General features: G+C 48.8%; 1 protein-coding gene and 1 long non-coding RNA gene across 4 annotated transcripts in view; one reads left to right on the top strand and one right to left on the bottom strand.

The window, feature by feature from the left end:
- Positions 1-9668, bottom strand: part of HIVEP3 (HIVEP zinc finger 3) — a 460559-nt gene extending 450891 nt beyond the window's left edge. For 2 of the 3 annotated variants that reach the window (XM_074976609.1, XM_074976612.1), the window contains exon 1: positions 8512-9668. The gene's annotated coding sequence lies outside the window, so the exon portion shown is untranslated. Of the gene's footprint in view, positions 1-7617; positions 7740-8511 lie in introns of those variants that run through there. The other variant, XM_074976610.1, reaches the window with a different exon arrangement.
- Positions 8117-16631, top strand: LOC142001413 (uncharacterized). Its single transcript, XR_012642475.1, has 4 exons — positions 8117-8251; positions 11420-11504; positions 11613-11726; positions 14072-16631. It is a non-coding gene; the product is annotated as an uncharacterized LOC142001413 (long non-coding RNA).
- Positions 16632-17580: the final 949 nt, after the last annotated feature.

Raw genomic sequence — 17580 nt, 5'->3', positions numbered from 1 at the left:
ATCCCAGAAAATACATTTTCTGTTCAAATAATTCAGGGGCGGGCACAGGGTAATTTCAGAAAAAGAACATTCAGCTAGGCTGAACAAAGCAAGTGTTGGCGGTTACCTGGAGATGGAACTCCTTGTTTCTGAAACGCCTGCCATTGACTCTGATTACCAAGCAAACAATTGGAGCACATCGTTGGTGGTTCTAACAACAATGCAACAGCCTACATACAGTGACAGGAGCACCCCTTCAATTCGTTACTGACACACCTTCCACAAACCTACGACTCCGACCTCCGCTAGCCATATACCCGGCACCCTGGAGACATTGTGCTATCTCCACGAAGCAGATTCTGCTGTCTTAGATTAACACATCCTTTTCATCACTGTCAAAGTTGTGCCAAAGCTCCTGACTCTCAGTCTGTCCAGTGAGACGGACTCATTGATCCAACCATTACATTTCTCATTTCTTCACTCTGTCTGTTGCTGGGATTAGGACATACTTCCATCAGAGACATCAGAATATGAAGCCATTGCTAATGGACCCCTCTAAATGTGCAGGCACAGCACTTCCTCCATTCACCTGACACCATCTGGCCAGGTATCAGGCTCAACATTCCCTTAAGTAGTATAAAGAAATTATGCTGTAACTGGTTATAATATATTTGAATATAACCATGATTAATTACAATTAACTGTGCCTTTTGGCTGTCCCTACTCTACTACGTAGCAATGTGGCTTGTTTAGCAATCATCTTGTTTATTCAGCTCCAGCAACAGATGCTTGGCAAAATGAAACCCACGTGCTTTTTAAAAAAATACAGTTAAAAAAAAACGCTTAAACTGTTTTTACGTTGCAAACCATTAAAATTCACCTGATGACGGAGCCATAGAATAGCAATCTGAAACATTTTTCGCACAAACTTTCCAAAAACCTTCACTGTCAAGCACATAACAAGATTGAAAAAAATGACAAACTGAAAATTTCAGAATGTTGCAAGCAAATGAAAGTAGGGGAACAGAGTGGAAGCATGCCTACAACCTGAACTAGAGTGGTTACTAATGCTCTCCCTGGAGTATGATGTAGATACGTATTGCCTTTTTACAATAGTGAGAGATCCAGAAGGGTGCAAGTCTGCATACAAAGAGACTGAGAGGGGAGGAACTGATGTTTGAGTCACAGAGCTCCAGGGCAGAAGGTGCTCCACCAAACCATCTAGTGCATGGTTTCCCAAACTCAGGGGCACGAAGAAATTCCAGGAGAGCAGGAGACAACAAGCCCCTCCCCTCATCATTCCCCTCACCCCAAGAAAGAGCCAGCCTTTGTTTCCACCTCTCAGCCCCTGCCATTTTATATGGGCAACCCAGCACAGCCGCTATAAAAAGCAGGCAGCCAGCGAAGACCCACATGGAGCTAGTTGCCTCCTGCAAAGATGAGTGTGGGTTGGGGGGAGGAGGAGGAGGAAGATGGGAGTGCCTGGCTTGTGGGAGGAGGATGGAGTTAGATGGGAGGCTGGTGGTGCCTGGTTTCGGGGGGAAAGGAGGGGCTCGGGCAGGCAGCTAGCAGGGCTCGGGTGGCTGGTCCCAGCAGCATGGGGCTCAGGTGATAGTGGGCAGCTAGGCCCAGCAGCGTGAGGCTCAGGCAGGCAGGCGGCTGACGCAGGCAGCTCTGGAGGCTGGCACAGGGCTCGGGCAGCTGGACAGCTGGGACTGCACCAGGCATCCTCAAGGGGCCAAGAAAAACTATTTGTGCTTATTTTTAATTTTAAATAACATTTTTATATCAAGTTTGTGTTTATTTTAATTCTGAATTGGATGTTTTGTTACAAGGCGGAGTTGGATGATGGTAAAAAAAGGCGTGGGGGCGTGAGGGGTTTCTCAAAAGTCAAAAGAGGGGCATGATGCCGAAAAGTTTGGGAACCACTGATTCTAGTGCAACCTTCTGTATATCACACCCACCAACACCACTTGGCACCTGCACATTAAACCCAATACCCAAATTAGACTGAAGTGTGTGGGGAGGGATAGCTCAGTGGTTTGAGCATTGGCTTGCTAAAGGCAGTGTTGCGAGCTCAATCCTTGAGAGGGCCATTTAGGGTTCTGGAGCAAATAAAAGGGTGATGGTGTTTGGGCCTGCTGAGAGGGCTGGGGACTGGATGTGATGACCTCCCAAGGTCCCTTCCACTTTGATGTGATGTGTCATTACAGCAGATAGGAGACAAGGCTATTATGTGTCACAGCCAGAGAACAGGAAAGACTGAGGTGAACCACACCTGAGGCTCCTGCAAATGGCAGAGAAGTGTATTGAGATAATCTCAGCATGTGACATTTCAGAGGAAGAAGAAACAAACCCCAAGATCCCTGCTAACCTGACCTGGGAAGTTGGGCAGGGGTAGCAAACACCTGCTCAACCAATCGTCCAGCAACAAGCAAGAACTTGAGCATGTGAGCAGGAATGCTCAGTACTACCTCAGAGTTCTTGATCACCTTAACCAACATCCCATCTCCTGCCACAGCCATCCTGGACACATAAGAAGGAAAAAAAAAAAAACCCAGAACACCTGGAGGATGGAGGGGCGCTACAGGCAGCTGACCGAAATCCTGAAATGTGATCACAGTGAGCAGATGATATGGGACAAGGCCTGTTATTCAGTCTTCCACAGGGATTTGTAACTCATACTCCAAATGTGTGTGAGGCAGGGCAGGAGACTTTGAGGGCTATTAGTTTATGCAGTGAAGAGACGAGGTTGCAGATCTATAACCTGACTATTCTACAGACAATCATGAACCAGGTTCTCTCTTACATCCGTATCCATAAGGATCATTTATAAATTAACACATATTCCCCCCTGCATTTTTATGATGCTGGTGACTCGTGAATGCTGTCATGCAAAAGCAATATAGCAGGCACTGGGTCCTGCAGCAGTTGGGACTCCTCATTCTTTTCTCAGCTCTGCCAGTAACATGCATGCAGATTTTGGCCAAGTAATACCTCCCATCTGCTTCATCTTCCATACAGAGTACAAAGAAAATCCTAAATGTCAACAAAAATTCTTAACACCTGCCTGGCTAGCGTTAAGACGGGGGAAAAAAATGAGCCCACTCATGAGCTAAGCAAGCGGTACATCTCAACCCTCACCACAGGTGCCTTAAGTCTATCGCAGATCCGGAGAAAGAAGCTGGGGCCTACCCATTCTGACATTGTCATAGGACTAAGGTTAGCAATCTCTAAACATGGCAAAAGCAGCACATTGCCCTTTGAACCACACTTTGCTACCAACAAACTGAGACAACACGGACTAAGCCACCAGAGAAATGAATATCTTTAGGCTTCAGATTCCTCTACAATTATGATTATTTATTATTTGTATTACCGTCACACCGAGAAGCCCCACCCAGTGACCAGGGCCTTGTTGTGCTAGGAAAACACAGAAGAAAAAGCCAGTCCCCACAGCCCTTGGGGTGTTCATGCTATGGGTGGTACACACACTTCTCTGTGGTGCCTGTTGTATCAAGAGAGCCAGATGTTCCGAGCCACAAATCAGCATAGGCTTGTTTTCATTTCCACAGATAAAGTGATGGCTGCCAGCTGGTCTATTTACAAATGACAGTCTTGGGTTAGCACTGTCCTGACCCCGAGTCATGGGAAAGCAGACTTGGTACTCAGGAGCTGCTCTGAATGAAGCTCATACAGGACCTTCTAGTAGCATGACATCCATGGATGTGGATACCAGCAGCTAGAAAGCAGATATCTGTGGATTTGCAGGGCTCTGTCTCCAGACATATTCCCACCAAGGCAAGTCTTGACTTCAGCACCTCCTAGGTCTGACCTCAAAGCATTCAGCACCCTTGCTTTACGCTGCCTACAGTGAGACCAACTAAACAGGGCACCCAAGCATGCCTCCAAAGGGGCTACTGGCACTCTTAGCCAGCATTGTAACATAGAAGGGTTTATTACTAACATGGATGCAATGTAGAACAGACCTCATTAGCTCAGAAAGCCAGAGCAAAGGCCAACTGTGGCAGACCCAGAGCCCTGGTCTCTAAGCCCCAAGTCCTAAACTAGGAAAGTGGCCAGCTTCCTGCTGCCTACACTCAGTCATCCCCATCCTGGGCACCTGGCTTTCTCCCCACTCATAGTTCTCCAACTCCTCTGGTTGGCTCTTGCAAAAGAGCAGTTCTAGCTTCCACTTCCCAGGATACAGAATGCCCCACCCAAGGAGCAAAATGGCAGTCACCCCTGCCAGCTGGGGGAGGGGGGGCTCTGCAACCATCACACATCCTTGTTATACTACCAAACACAGGGAAACTGAGGCACACAGAGTACTCATACAAAATTAGGAAAATCCCCATTTCTTCACGACCTCTTGTATTCCTCACCAGCTTCATACCAAAAACGAAGAGAGTGAAGTATTCATGGTAATTACTGGACCAACTGAAATCTAGGTGCAAATTCTGAGCTAAGCTAATGAAACAAGATTGGGAGATGGCAAAGCACTCGCTAACCTCTGGCTTTTCAAACTGGGTGCCATGCCCAGCACATCCACAAAGAGTCTGGATTTTCCTTGGAAAATTTCTTATATTTACATAAAATACAGTTAGCAGGCAGGCCATACCTTTGCTAATTTTTGGGAAAAAAATATCAGGATATTTATTTAAGAGCCTCCGGTTTTAACCATAGTTAAGTACACAAATAACCACACACCACAGTTTGGAGGCATTCAAGGGGGCCTGTGTATCTCTTTTTAATAGTCAAGATTTCCAAACCCAGCAATGACCATCCACCCAAAACTACCTCTGCTTGCCCAGCATCAGTTCAGAATATCAGACTGGTCCTAGTCAAATTTCAGAATTTTCAACATCTCGTAAACCACTATTCTACACACTTAGCTCTTACCATGAGGGTGTGGGTCAACACACATATACCCAACTCTCTTTTACAAACACTACAACCAAAAAAAGCAGTATTCTCCAATGACATTATGGTGCTACCTGGTCTCCACAGGGATTCAGAACGATGAACTCCACTCCTAGCTTTCCCTTTCCATCCCCAGGAGGTGGAAAATAACAATAATCTGGTTTAGGGCAGGCCTTTCATTCCCATAGAATCCTGAAGTCCTTTAGAAACATGTGGCATTATACAAAAGTTCCTGCATAAATGTTATGAATAATGCAGACACCTCTGGGATAAAAATAGATATTTTGCAGTGCTCAGCAATCCTATATCACCGTTCACAACAGGAAGTAAAGTGAATTACATCCAAATGAAATTAAGGGGATGTGGGGGATTTGGGAAAGAACAATGAAGTTACCCAAATTGGAATTTGGCCAGAACACCAGGGTTTCCCCATTCCTGAAAACAGAGCTACCGAATTTTTAAGGACCTAGCGAGATGAGGATATTGATGTTACAGCTTGTTAGCAGCACATCACCTCAGACACCCTGAAGGAGCAATGGTTCTCAAGAGACTCAACAGAAAGAGCCTCTCCTAATAAGTCACCCAGACCACTTTCCTGAAGCTCCTAGAGTTTTCTGTGGAGGTGTCTCATCCAAATAGCACATCCCAAGAATCCTGCCAACCCCTGCCTGTCTGAGTTTACTGAAGCCCCAAGACTGAAAAAGAACAGGATCTCTCACATGGTAGTGCTTCACATGACAAGCTGTGCAAACAAGCTGGCTACAACAAAATAAATAAATAAATAAACTCCATTCCTTTGCTTCCAGCCCAGAACGGAAACAAAATCTTCAAAAGAATCTACTAAATAGCAGAGCTGAGGCTTCAGTTTACGGATAGTAATGCTCCTAGAGCAAAACCAGAGACAGACTCTTACTCTGCAGAAACAATGCCTCATAACTAACTGATCTGAGATAGGGGATGTGCCAGAGTTGTTAAGATACAAGTTGCATTTTCTCCACCAAGCGTGAACTTGGATGGTGACAAGTTCATGTTAGGATTCGAAGTTGCCATTTCAGAGAGGGAGAGAGGTGTGCGCACATACAAACTGCAGAAGCAATCTTGGGAATCTCCCTGGCAGGCTAGTCAAACAGTCAGGAGCGGCAGCACAGGTAAAGGACTGGAAGAAGAGTACTTAATGACAGGTCAGACATGTGGTTAATGACTCAGACAAAAACACAGGACTGGTAGGTATATTCTCAGATTAACACAGTCTAAGCCAACAATTTATTTTAGTCCCATTGCATGCACATTATTCATCCATGTCCATGAATTCCTAATTAAAGTAACTAACTGGGGGAGATTTGCATGCAGTTACGGTTATCTTACAGCTGTCAGCCTAAACATCCACAATTCTGATTTTAGGGGGCCTAATTAGGGTATACCTATGAACTATCACGTGACATGCAAAATGCTCATGGCATTCACAGTTCACAAATGTCAAACTTCTTGCAGAACATTTCTTTAATTGCTGGTCACGAGTGGCCATATCTAATACAGGTACCTATTCTCTATCACACACAACAAAATCCTTATCCTTCGCAAGCCTACCTAAAGACATCAAAGATCTACCTCCAGATGCCCAGGCTAAGAGCCAAATTTTGCTGTCTGAGGTTCACAGCACTGAAGTCAACAGAAGATCATGCATAATCTGGCCCAAAAGAGCCCTCTGCAGTCACTGCTGCAATTCCAGCCCTGCAGTTCTGTGGAACACAGCAAAAAGCAGTGCCTGAGCAAGACAGGCAGCCAGGTACTGCATGAGATTGCTGTACAGCATGCATCTGCAGAACAAATGTCACAATAGCCCGCCAAAATCTGACGGCTAGAGGAAAGGACAAACCCATGAACAGCAGAAAACACAGCCTAGATCCAAACATTATCTGGCAGGCTGCAAGGAGAACGGCCAGTGGCCCAGCTCAGCGCAGGACAGATGACGTTCCCATTCAGTTACAGAGGGAGCTTTGCCTGCGAAATGAGGGATGCATCTTTTGAAATCAGATGAACATCAATTAGGAGCTCTGGGTATTTACCAGAGATGGAGTCTGAATACCAAGCACAGAGCAGGACCTTTTCACCCCAACTCCACATAGCCCTGAGAGGTGGCATGATGCCGCTTCTAGCAGGAGGAGGCCTCCCGGAGAGCCACACACCCATTTGTCCCGAATGCCATGGTCAGGAGCCCTGCCGGGGTAAACACTCCCACTCAGCAGCCTGTCCATCTTATTCTTGGCCTGCAGACAAGGCCTTTTACTTCCACCCACGCTGGTCTCCTCTGCTCCTCCAGGAAAACATGGCTACAGCGGGCGAAAACCAAGCTGCTGTCAGTGGAGGATGAATCCAGGCGACAGCCGAGGCTAATTAACTCGGGCGGACCAGCAGCGTGGCACAGACAGGGTTACACTCCCGATGGCTGCTGACTGCCACTGCTAAGGTTACTCCAGGCGCCCAGCTCTCCCCCATCACGCCATACAGAGCGGTGAGCACAGCCCTCCCGGGGAATACACAGCCTCACGCGCGCGCGGCACACAGCAGCGGAGCGCAGCCCACCGGGCTGGCTGCACAGCAACCAGACACCTCGACGCAGGGAAAAATGGAATCGCGCCGTGCAGCACCAGTCCCCCGGCCGCTGCAACCGCGGCAAAGGCAGAGGCAGGCCGAATGCACAACCCCGGCGCCTACCTTTGCTGTCTGACGCCAGGCAGAGGCTGCGCTGGGGGGGGCCCTTCTCTAGGCAGCGCACTGCTCGCCCGGGGCTATTTGCATTCGTCCCTTAGCACCTGTTTCAAGCGAGGAGGGGACAGCTCGTCACGAGCCCGGCTGCCTCGTCACACCGAGCCCCGCTCTGGAGCCCGCCCGCTCCGAGTAACAACAATGGCCAGAACGCGGCATGTGCAGGAGAGCCCCGAAGCAGGCTGCTTAATAATGGGAGAGCGCGCAGGTTGTGAGCATGCTCCAGCCGGAACAAACCCTTCCTCTGTTACTCCTCGGCATAAAAATAAACCCGGGCCCCGGGAGCCGAACGGAAGCGGCCTGCCAGCGCCCCGCGGCTGACGAGCCGGTGACACACGCCGCCCGGAGACGCAGGAGCGGAGCAGCAGCTGGTTCCTGGAGCCCGCGCCAGGCAGAGCCTCTCTGGGCTTTTCCCACTAGGAGTCGAGGCCCTTTCGAAAGGGGCTTTAACCTTTTAAAGACACAGCGCACCAATTAGCGCTTGGGGGAGCTGTCACCCCGCGCTCGCCGCACGCCGGCCAGGGGGCGGACGCCGGGCGCGAGTCTCTCGGGATGAACGCGGAGCCTGGCACCGGGGCACCGGGTAAGGAACCGCACCGCACCGCACCGCACCGCAGGAACCTGCCCCGGCCCGGGAGGCTGGCGGTGCCCGGAGCAGCCCCGCTCGGGTTCGGCACAGGCAGGCCCGGCCCCAGGCCCGGCCCCGGCCCCGGCCCCGGCCCGCACTCGCCGACGCCCGGAGGCCGAGGGCTCAGCCTGCAAACCGGCAGCTCCCGGCGCGTTCTGCCCCAGCAGCGCCGGAGCGCAGCGCCCGCCCCGCCGGCCCCGGGTTCGAGTCCGTACCTCGGCTTCCCTCACAGGGCGCCTCCCCCGGCTCTCCTGCGCCCGGCACCAGCGCAGCCCGCGGCGCTCTCAGAGGGGGAAGGCGGCGGCGGCTGCGCCCCGCGGGCTCCTGGGGGAACAATCACGGGCGCCCATGGGAGACTCGCATGCACCGTGCGCCCCGCCAGCCGCCGCATGCTGCTCGCCAGCTGCCCCGCGTCGGCCGGCCCACCGGAGGGGCAGTCCCTGGGCGGCCTCCCGCGGGCGCGGGCGTCTAGCACCCGCCGGCCGGCAGCGCAGGGCATGGGCTCGGCCTCGGCCTCGGCCTCGGCTCTCCCTCCCCCGCCATGGCCAGCAGGCGGGACGCTTCGGCCCGGAGCGATCCCAGGGGCTGGCACCGGCCGCCGGAAATGTCAGCGCCGGGGCTGGCTGCGCTGCGCTGCGCTGCCGCGGGGGAGCTAGCGGGACTCGCGGCCTGGCTCCGGGGAGACGCGCCGCGCCGCGCCCCTCCTCGGCGGCCAGCGGGCGGTGCCAGCCGGCCTCCCCGGGGCTCGCCCGCTCCCATGGCAGGAGCTGCGCCAGGGCCGGGAGCCCCGCTGCCCTGGGCCGCAGGCAGGCGGCGGCTTCGCTCCCCACCTGCAGGCCGAGCGGCGGCGCTGGATAACAGCCCCTGGGTTGTGTGTGTAACCGCGGCTCCAGGCCGGGTCTGCGGCCCGCAGTGTCTGGCCTGCCCCTGTCGCCTCCCCTCCGCCTGCTGCTCAGTGACCGCAGGCCGGGGCGGCTGCGCAGCTGAGGGAGCTCCCCCCGCAGCAAAACCCTGGGATTGTCCTGCGAATCCCACCTGCCCCCCTGGAAAAGTCACTGGTGGCGAGAGCCTCTGGGATGGGGCTAAACACTTGGGCCGCACTCCTGACCCTGCACCTGAGGCTCTGCCCAAGGAAAGGGCAGTGGAGATCATGTTCCTGCCTTTTTCATCCTCCTTCCCCCAGATGAATCGGAAGGAAATTCAGTGGCCTGGGCTTGGGGAGGGGATTTGTTTTTTTGGTGTTTCTTGGATTTGAAACGTCTTTGGTGGTACAAAGAGAGAGTCAGCTGGGCAAAGAGACCGACCCACCCCCCCACTTCTGATATTTGTGTTTCGAATTTGTGAATGCTGGAACGTTCAGATTAAACAAAGCCACCAGTCCGGTCACACTGACATCTGATTTTTTTTTTTCCCCATCATTTTCTTAGATCTATGATACCATCTTCTGTAGCAGTAGGTCCTAGTTGAGAATTATATATTAAGTGTCCTTTAATAATACTTTGCACTTAACTTATATCGGCCGTTTCACGTTAGGTGGGTAAGCATTATCATACTCATTCCACACGTGGGAGAACCTGCCTGGGGTTGCACAGCATGCAGGCAGCTGAGCTGGGAAGAGTACCTGAACTCCTACTTCCTCTTCTCCCACGCTAATCACCAGACTGTACTGTCTCCTGTCAAAGGAGATGCACACCTGGGAGACAGAATGGGGAAAGGCAGAGGCAGAGGGACGCTTAAGGAAACAGTTGTGCTCTTTGCATGCAAATGTCTTGTGCAAGTAAACAAGGAAGGAGGAATAATCCTGTGACAGCCACAGAAGTCTCCCCTTTGAGGACATTTTCGAAGTGTCCCATCAGGGTTTTTAAAGGACAACTGAAAGAGGAGCAATAGAGAGGTGTTAGAGTAAACCACTTTCTTTTTACAGTATTTCATCATGTCTTGTACATGGAATAAAAAGATCCCTGTCCCCAAGAAATAGAGAGTTTAAATACAGTATTTACAATACTAATCAGCTCACACTGCCCACAGTTCTGTACTGACCATGATAAAACAAAGTGGTAAATCAATGACATGGTGGACAGCACAATGCTGGAGTGTAATGGTTCCAAATATACGTGCAGTATGGTTTCCCTAGCACCAGGACAGAAGAGGGGACAGAAACCAAGGCCATCTTATGAACAGCCTTGAGTGCCAGTATTTGAGTCAGCTCAGAGAGACACCAGTGTGCTCCTCTGGGGGAATTCAATCGACACCATTTCCTACAAAGGTAAGTGCCCTCTGTCTCCCTGTGACACAGCAGGCACTCATCACCACTGTGTGTCACTGCAGGCACTGTCTGAAACTGGCACAGGGAGAGGGAAGAAAGTGAGATATTCAGGCTATTAAACAAGATCATTCTCCAGTCCACTGTATTCATGCATTTGTGCCCAGGCCGGACTTCAAGAAGAAGCTACAAAAATCCATTTCATCCCCCAGATGACTCCTGGAAGGGGAGTGTAGGCTAGTGGTTAGAGCAGCAGCAGGGGCACCCTTGGTGATGGAGCAAGTGACTTTGCTTTCTGTGCATCATTTCCCCCTCTGTAAGGCAGGAACAACAATAACTACCTTGGGGCAATGTTGTGGTGCTTCTGTCAGCCTACTCAGTTCACCTTTAGGCCCCCAAAAAAGTGGTCTAATTTGCAGAAGTTTTTGGGTGCTCAGTACTCAGATGACTTCATAAGACTCCTCAGTGTGGTGTTTGCGACCTAGCTTCAGCCACCTGTTATTTAAAATCTTCAGCTTAATCATGAGCCGTTGATCCTGTAGGGCAGCCCACACTGAACTTCAAGTCACTCTCAGTAATTTATCCCCTGGTCCCATTCACTCTAAAATGAGTTTGGTGCAAGGAGGGCTGCAGCCTCTAGCTGTGCTGCTCAGCTCACCAGTTGCCTTCTGTCTGATGCATCCTTCCAGAGTGTGCTCTGTGCCCATGCGTGGAGGAATTTAGTCCCACTCAGAAAACTTCCCTGCCCAAGCCAGCCCCCTACTCTACACTACAGTGGATAAGTTTTGTTATTTTCACAACTGTTGAGATGTCCTGGTTGCCAGCTTTTCCCTACAAGAGTCATTGGTTTGTTTGTGCAGGAGAAGGCAAGCTCCAGGGGAGCAGGAAGACAGAGATGATATTAAGAGCAAAATAAAGCAATGTGGGTCCTTAGTCCCAAAAAAGGTAAGGAACGTCTCACAATGAAGATGGCTAAAAGCTCACAAACAAGGTGCTGCAACTGTCATGATTTTACCTCCATTTTCAGAATGACATTTGGTGTTTTCCTTGTAGCCCTGGCTGCTGAAATGACGTGGGAAGAGCTTGAAAACATGACCAAGTGTCTCCCAATATTTACTGCAATCTCATCATTTTTGAGGTCTCTCTCATGGTTTCTGAGTGTTTAAGGTTGGTGGTAGTGTAAGCACTTCTTGAATATTACTCTTCCCTGTAAGCAGTTAGTGTACTGACCACAGGGGTGCTGTGCTGTCCTGGATGGAGAGTTACTGGATGTGAGGTGTCTGTGTGCAGGGGAGCTAAACAATTTACATTTCAGGAGTGTCAGGAGACATTGAACCAAACAGTAAACCCCGTATGTGATGGAAACCACTTCAAGCCAAGGGGTGCATGAAAGCCCCCCTCCCAGCACCTCAAGTCCCAGCACCTATGTCCATGTGACCACCTCTGTTAGAATGTGGTGCACACTGTGGAAATGTTGGAGAACCCCTGAATGTCACAGGTTAGATCAGCCATCACACAGTCTATTGGAAGCAAGGATATGTAGTAAATAGTAAAAATGACAAGGAATTTGGGCAGTGAGTGAAAAAGGACACAGTCCCTTTAAAAATGGACTGATTCTCAGAGGTATACAGTGAAGAGCATATTTAAAAATATGCCTGACTTGACTTTTCAGGAACACGTTCACTGAATACAAAACAAACTCTCCTAGTTATCAGCTTTATTGCTGTTCTTCCTACTTCCTGCACCTGATTTCATGCTGCTGGAATTTTTTTAGCAGGTTGCCATGACTCAGCAAGCTGTGTTTGTTGCTTTTTGCCTGCTAATTAAGGCATTGATTTTGACCCTTATGTTTAATGTGCATTTTACTTTGAAAAATGGGTCCAAGTAAAAGACACACGAGGCTCAATAGTTCTGTCTTCTGGCTGATGGCAGATCAAAACTGCTCATCACACAAGTAAAAAGTTGTTTATTTTTAATTGCCAGCACCACTAGCAAGTTTGCACTTCATTGACACCTGTGTAACCAGCCCCAGTTGCTTCCCAGGAGCCTAAAAACAACCATAAAGGGAATGTTCTTGTTGCCACTGCACAGAGACAGCATCTCATGTTATATCATGTAAAATGGCTTTCGGAGGTGCAGAAGGGAGCCAGAGCTCTAGGCAGCAAGTGCAGGGGGACAAGATGAACAAGCATGCACAACAGAACCAACCGGAGGTCTCCGAATAGATCTGAAGAGCACTGGAGTTTCAGTTACATATGCGGGTGCTTGGAATCATCACCATTTGCTCAGAGAGAGGCTAGATTCCTCCCAGCTTGTGCTCCAAGTATGGGTGCTCAGGGCACTGGGGAACAATCTCTGCCTCTGGCAAGGAAGATGACACTATGCACCATGCTTCCATGCATGAGCATTCCTGGAATGGAATTCAAGTCAAACTTTTATTGTTAGAGCAAGTGAGGGTTGATCTCTTTTCAGGCAACTGTACCAATTATCCCACTTTTACAATCCTCTGATTTGTTTAGGTCTCCCTGAACCCTGTCGCTACCTTCCACCATGTCAACCTCTCCTCCTAGTGTAGTGTCATCTGCAAATTTGCTGAGGGTGCAAGCCATCCCCTCATTCAGGTCATTAATAAAGGAGTTGAACAAAACCGGACCCAGAACTGACCCCTTGGGCTACTCCTCTTGATAATGACCACCAACCAGACACGGAGCCATCAGTTGAGCCTGACAACCTAGCCAGCTTTCCATCTACCTTACAGTCTAGGTACCCAAGCCATATTTCTTTAACTTGCTGGCAAGGATACTGTGGGAGACCGTATTAAGAAAAAGCTTTGTTAAAGTCAAGGTATATTACATTCCCCGCCTTCCCCATATCCACAATGGCACAACTTGTCTCCAAAGGGAGGGAAAAGGGAAAGTGGCTGTGGTGTGGCTGGTACTCTGCTCTCAAAAAGGCAGTCACAGGCCATTTTGAACTTGAAGCAGAGCCATGATAAAAGGCAAATAGAATAGGACTCCTGGGAGATGCATGATTCCTACACCAGTGAAACTGTTGCTGTGATTATACCTGCAGCCTGTACTGTTTGTGGAGCTTGGATGCGAACCTCTAATGGTCAAAGAGGGGCATGAGAATATTTGAGTTTAGGCAAGATTTCATCTGTTTCATTGTGAAAGGCACATCCTTAGTGGTCTGTTGGACCACCACAGTTGTGCCAGGGTTCTGAAATCAAGAGGATTGCCTCCTGGTTACAGTGTAGAGATCGTCCTAGCTGCAGAGTCTGCAGAATGCAACGCAGCCTTTAGGGAAGATCTGGCTACAAAGTGACCTTCAGATACCAGGACTTTGAACTTGTTCTTTGCATCCTATGGAAGCTCATCCTCAAAATTCCCCCACTGAATCCCAGCTGATATGTTTAGAAGAAGCATATGATGTTTGTCAATAGGTATCCACAGATTTAAGGTGGAATAATTTCTTTTAAATAAATCTAACTTTTTCTGGTCCTTTTTCTTTAGGTGTGGTATGAAAATGGCCGTGGTGAGAATGTTCATTCGGATCCATGAGTACCTGGAAGTCCAGGGTTGGATGCAAATAAAATTGTTCATAACCCCGAGAAGGAACCTAATAGCACTAATCAGCTCATTTGTGTAGTTGGTGTGAAGCCAGACAGAGTCTGCCACAGGATTTTGGCACAATCTAAGAAGAGACTCATTAATAGGCAACACAACTTTACATGGACCCAAGATCTGCAAAGTATATATTAATTTGTGGGTGCTTTCTTGGACTCACAGAGAGGTTGCCACTAGTATGGTAAGATCCTGATACATTTTAAAATAACCTGGTGTTAGTGATGAAGAATCTGGTACCAGGCTCCATCAAGAGAGGATGGTACAATGTTTAGAGGGAGCAATACCTTCCTTCAGTTGAGATGGCTCCTCGGATGGGCTTGCATTTACAGGCAGTGTTGCAGCAGGAAGCGGAGTGCCTTGTCAGGATTATGATCTTCCAGAACAGGCTAATAAGGGGATAATATGTGCCTGACATGGCCAAGTGGATCTCCGTGGGAGGTAGCTGGAGCTTTCCATGGTGTCCAATATGGTCACTGTGGCTATGCAGAGAAGGAGAGCATGGCTGCCTCCAAGAACACTTCTTGCATTATGAATGTCTTCTCTAAGATCAGGATCTAAATGTCTCTCGGAAAAGTGAGAGAGTAACAAGAGCATCCCAACATACTAGAGACCCCCCTGCTGTTTTCTGATTCTGACCTACAAACACTGATGTCAGTGGTGGAGCTGTGTCAGGATATGTATGGGGCATCCATTGAACCCCTGAGGTTGGTACAAATGTTGTCAATTAACCTGACATCAAGCTGCATGGATGGGCACCAAAGACTGTGCACCAAGTACATGCAATGAACTAGTCGTGGTCAGTACCGGTGCAGATGTGATTGTTTGGGCCAGACAACACTGAACACCCTTTGGTACTGAAGCAGGATGGTGCGTTATTGCCAAACCTATAGATGGAGTTATTGTCGGCACCGAAGTTGGGATGATGAAGATGTGACAGATGAAGACGTCGGTACTGGTGCTGAAGATGGTACTAATAAAGCCAAGATGAGAGTTGACAAGCTCATCTGAATAAGAGAGAACAGATGTGCTGAGACATATGACCAATCACTTGCTGTTTCACAAGCCTCAGGTGTGGCGAGTGCCAGAGCTGTGGAAACAGTTGCTGTGTCAGAAAGCGCTAAGGGGGCATGACCCAACAGACACCTACCTGCAAGCTGGTGGCACAGTCAACAGTAGAAAGAGCTAATCTGGTAGTGGGGAACGTGTAGCTGAAGCTGACGTTGTAACATTGGTCCTGGAAGCCTCATGCTTGATTTTTATTTTTTTCCAGTCTGTCAGTGCCCAGAGACTTTTTCTTTTTTTTTTTTAAACCCTGATGAGCACCTTTTTGCTTCAGAGAGACCATTGGGTCGTAAGCTCTCGTAAGAAGAGCCGAGAGAAAGGAAGAAGAGAAAGTGCTCCCATTGAGAGGAGCTCAGTCACTTTTGGAGGAGACAGGATACCACCACACTCTGTCTGACAGTCCCAGATCTGAAGATGGTCTCTTTGCTGGCTTCATTAAGTGCTACCTCAAGCAGCACTCCTTTGATTTTGGGGTCCACTTTCTCTATTGCAACCTTCATTCATGCACAACAAGCAATGGGGGCGACCATTGTTAACTGGTAGTTGCCCTGCAAAAGGGGCAATGTTTAAATCCAGGAGAATCAAGAATACAGACAATGCTCTACCTCTGTGGCAAAGAGAACTGACTCCCCAAGGAACAAAGGAGGATAACATTTAAAAACAGACTAAAATCTCATACAAAGCTAACCCTGGCAGTACTATCTGAGTATTTACACATACTGACAGGAAAAAAGGTCTCAAAAGAGAATACAGGGGTTTGTAACAGAGCCTGGGAAGCTGCAGCTCACAGCTGCGGGTGGTGGGAGGAACCAGGTGTCATGAGGGGATGCAGACCTCTCCATCTCGCACTCAACGTGCATGCACACTTCCATGTGGAACAGGCATACCAGCAGTTGAAGAAGAATCTGAAATGGCCCTTTGGCACCTATTGATGGATGAACCCCAAAAAATTCACAGCTCAGGTCTTAATTACCAGGCCAGTTGATATCCAGGCCAGTATGTTCATGACAATCCTCTTTGCCAATCTCATTCTTACGACTTGGCATCTCCTTTCAGTGACCAGGCAAGCACAGGTGCAGACCATCCGTTAACTAGATCATCCACGTATTAGATGACTGATTTGGAGCTTCAAGCATGCTAATATACCAGCTGAACTACCACCACGAGCCCTGTCCGTACCTGACAGGTTTTTGTAAATAAATAACAATACTCTGAATTTTACCATCTTTCATCTGAGGACCACAAAGCAATGGACTGACATAAGTTAATTAAGCCTCCGGTGGATAGACTTCCCCCGCCCCAGGGCTTCTGATTTTAGTCACCACACTTGAACTACTAGACCAAACTTTCTGTTCTTGTAAACCAGCCCATTGTGTGACACTTTGCTTCTGACCTTTGCTTCAGTTAAGATGTCTGTTGTTTCACTGTTGTGTGGGAGCACTTGGGGGAAGGGGGAGGGGTAAGCTTGTTTAAAATGCATCAGTTTCTTGAATTGAATTTCTAGTGAAGTGGGGCTTGTGATAGGCAACAGGATTCAATGGGCCCAAATTCTTCCAGAAAAGATCTATAAAAATAGCCAAGTATTAGGACTACCCCACCTCTTGTCCTTGTTGACCCGAGCACTCTAATTCTTCTACATATGCAAGGTTGCCTGGTATCTGCTACAAAGATCTATACGAAAACCAACCACGGACAATAACCTCATACCATTTGGTGCAGGAAGCATCATGATCTGCGTTCCATTACAGGTCTAAAAAAAACTATGCGGCCTAATATGAGAAGAGTCTCAAGCTGTTAAGCTACTGCTTGTTGATGGTAGTTCACCATAAAATCTCTCCCCTGGCACAGTGGGGGAGTCATTTCCACTTTCTAATAATGAACATGTGACACAGACACTTAATGAGTTACCAGAATAAGTGAACCAAAGGGCAAAAACCAAGGGGCTTTAGTGCCTGGGGTAAATAATTGTAATTAAAATAGTGACTGGATAGACCAATAAAATTAAGGCTGGAGGCAATTATAAAATCATTTAGACAGAATAGTGAGTGTACTGTTTTCATGTCCTAAAAGGATTATTAAGCATGACAAAGGACAGCTGCATTTCACTTGCATGGGTACCTGAAGTTCCAGTGCTCCCCTGCCCTTTGGCCTCTGACATTGTTGGGAAGATGGGTCCCTCAGCTTAATGACTGATTGAATGGCTTTTATAATAAAAATAGCACTTCTGTGTGCCTCTGCTGCAGCTTTCCTCTGAGCATGTCTGAGCACTTTGCAGATCTTAATGAAGTCTCACTGACTTATGTAAGTAGGTACACATATGGCAATACACATCT

Source organism: Carettochelys insculpta, chromosome 24 (genome assembly GCF_033958435.1).
Source record: "Carettochelys insculpta isolate YL-2023 chromosome 24, ASM3395843v1, whole genome shotgun sequence".
Lineage (NCBI taxonomy): Eukaryota > Metazoa > Chordata > Testudines > Carettochelyidae > Carettochelys > Carettochelys insculpta.
Note: the sequence above shows the minus strand (reverse complement) of the source record. Positions and strands in the feature narration are given on the sequence as shown.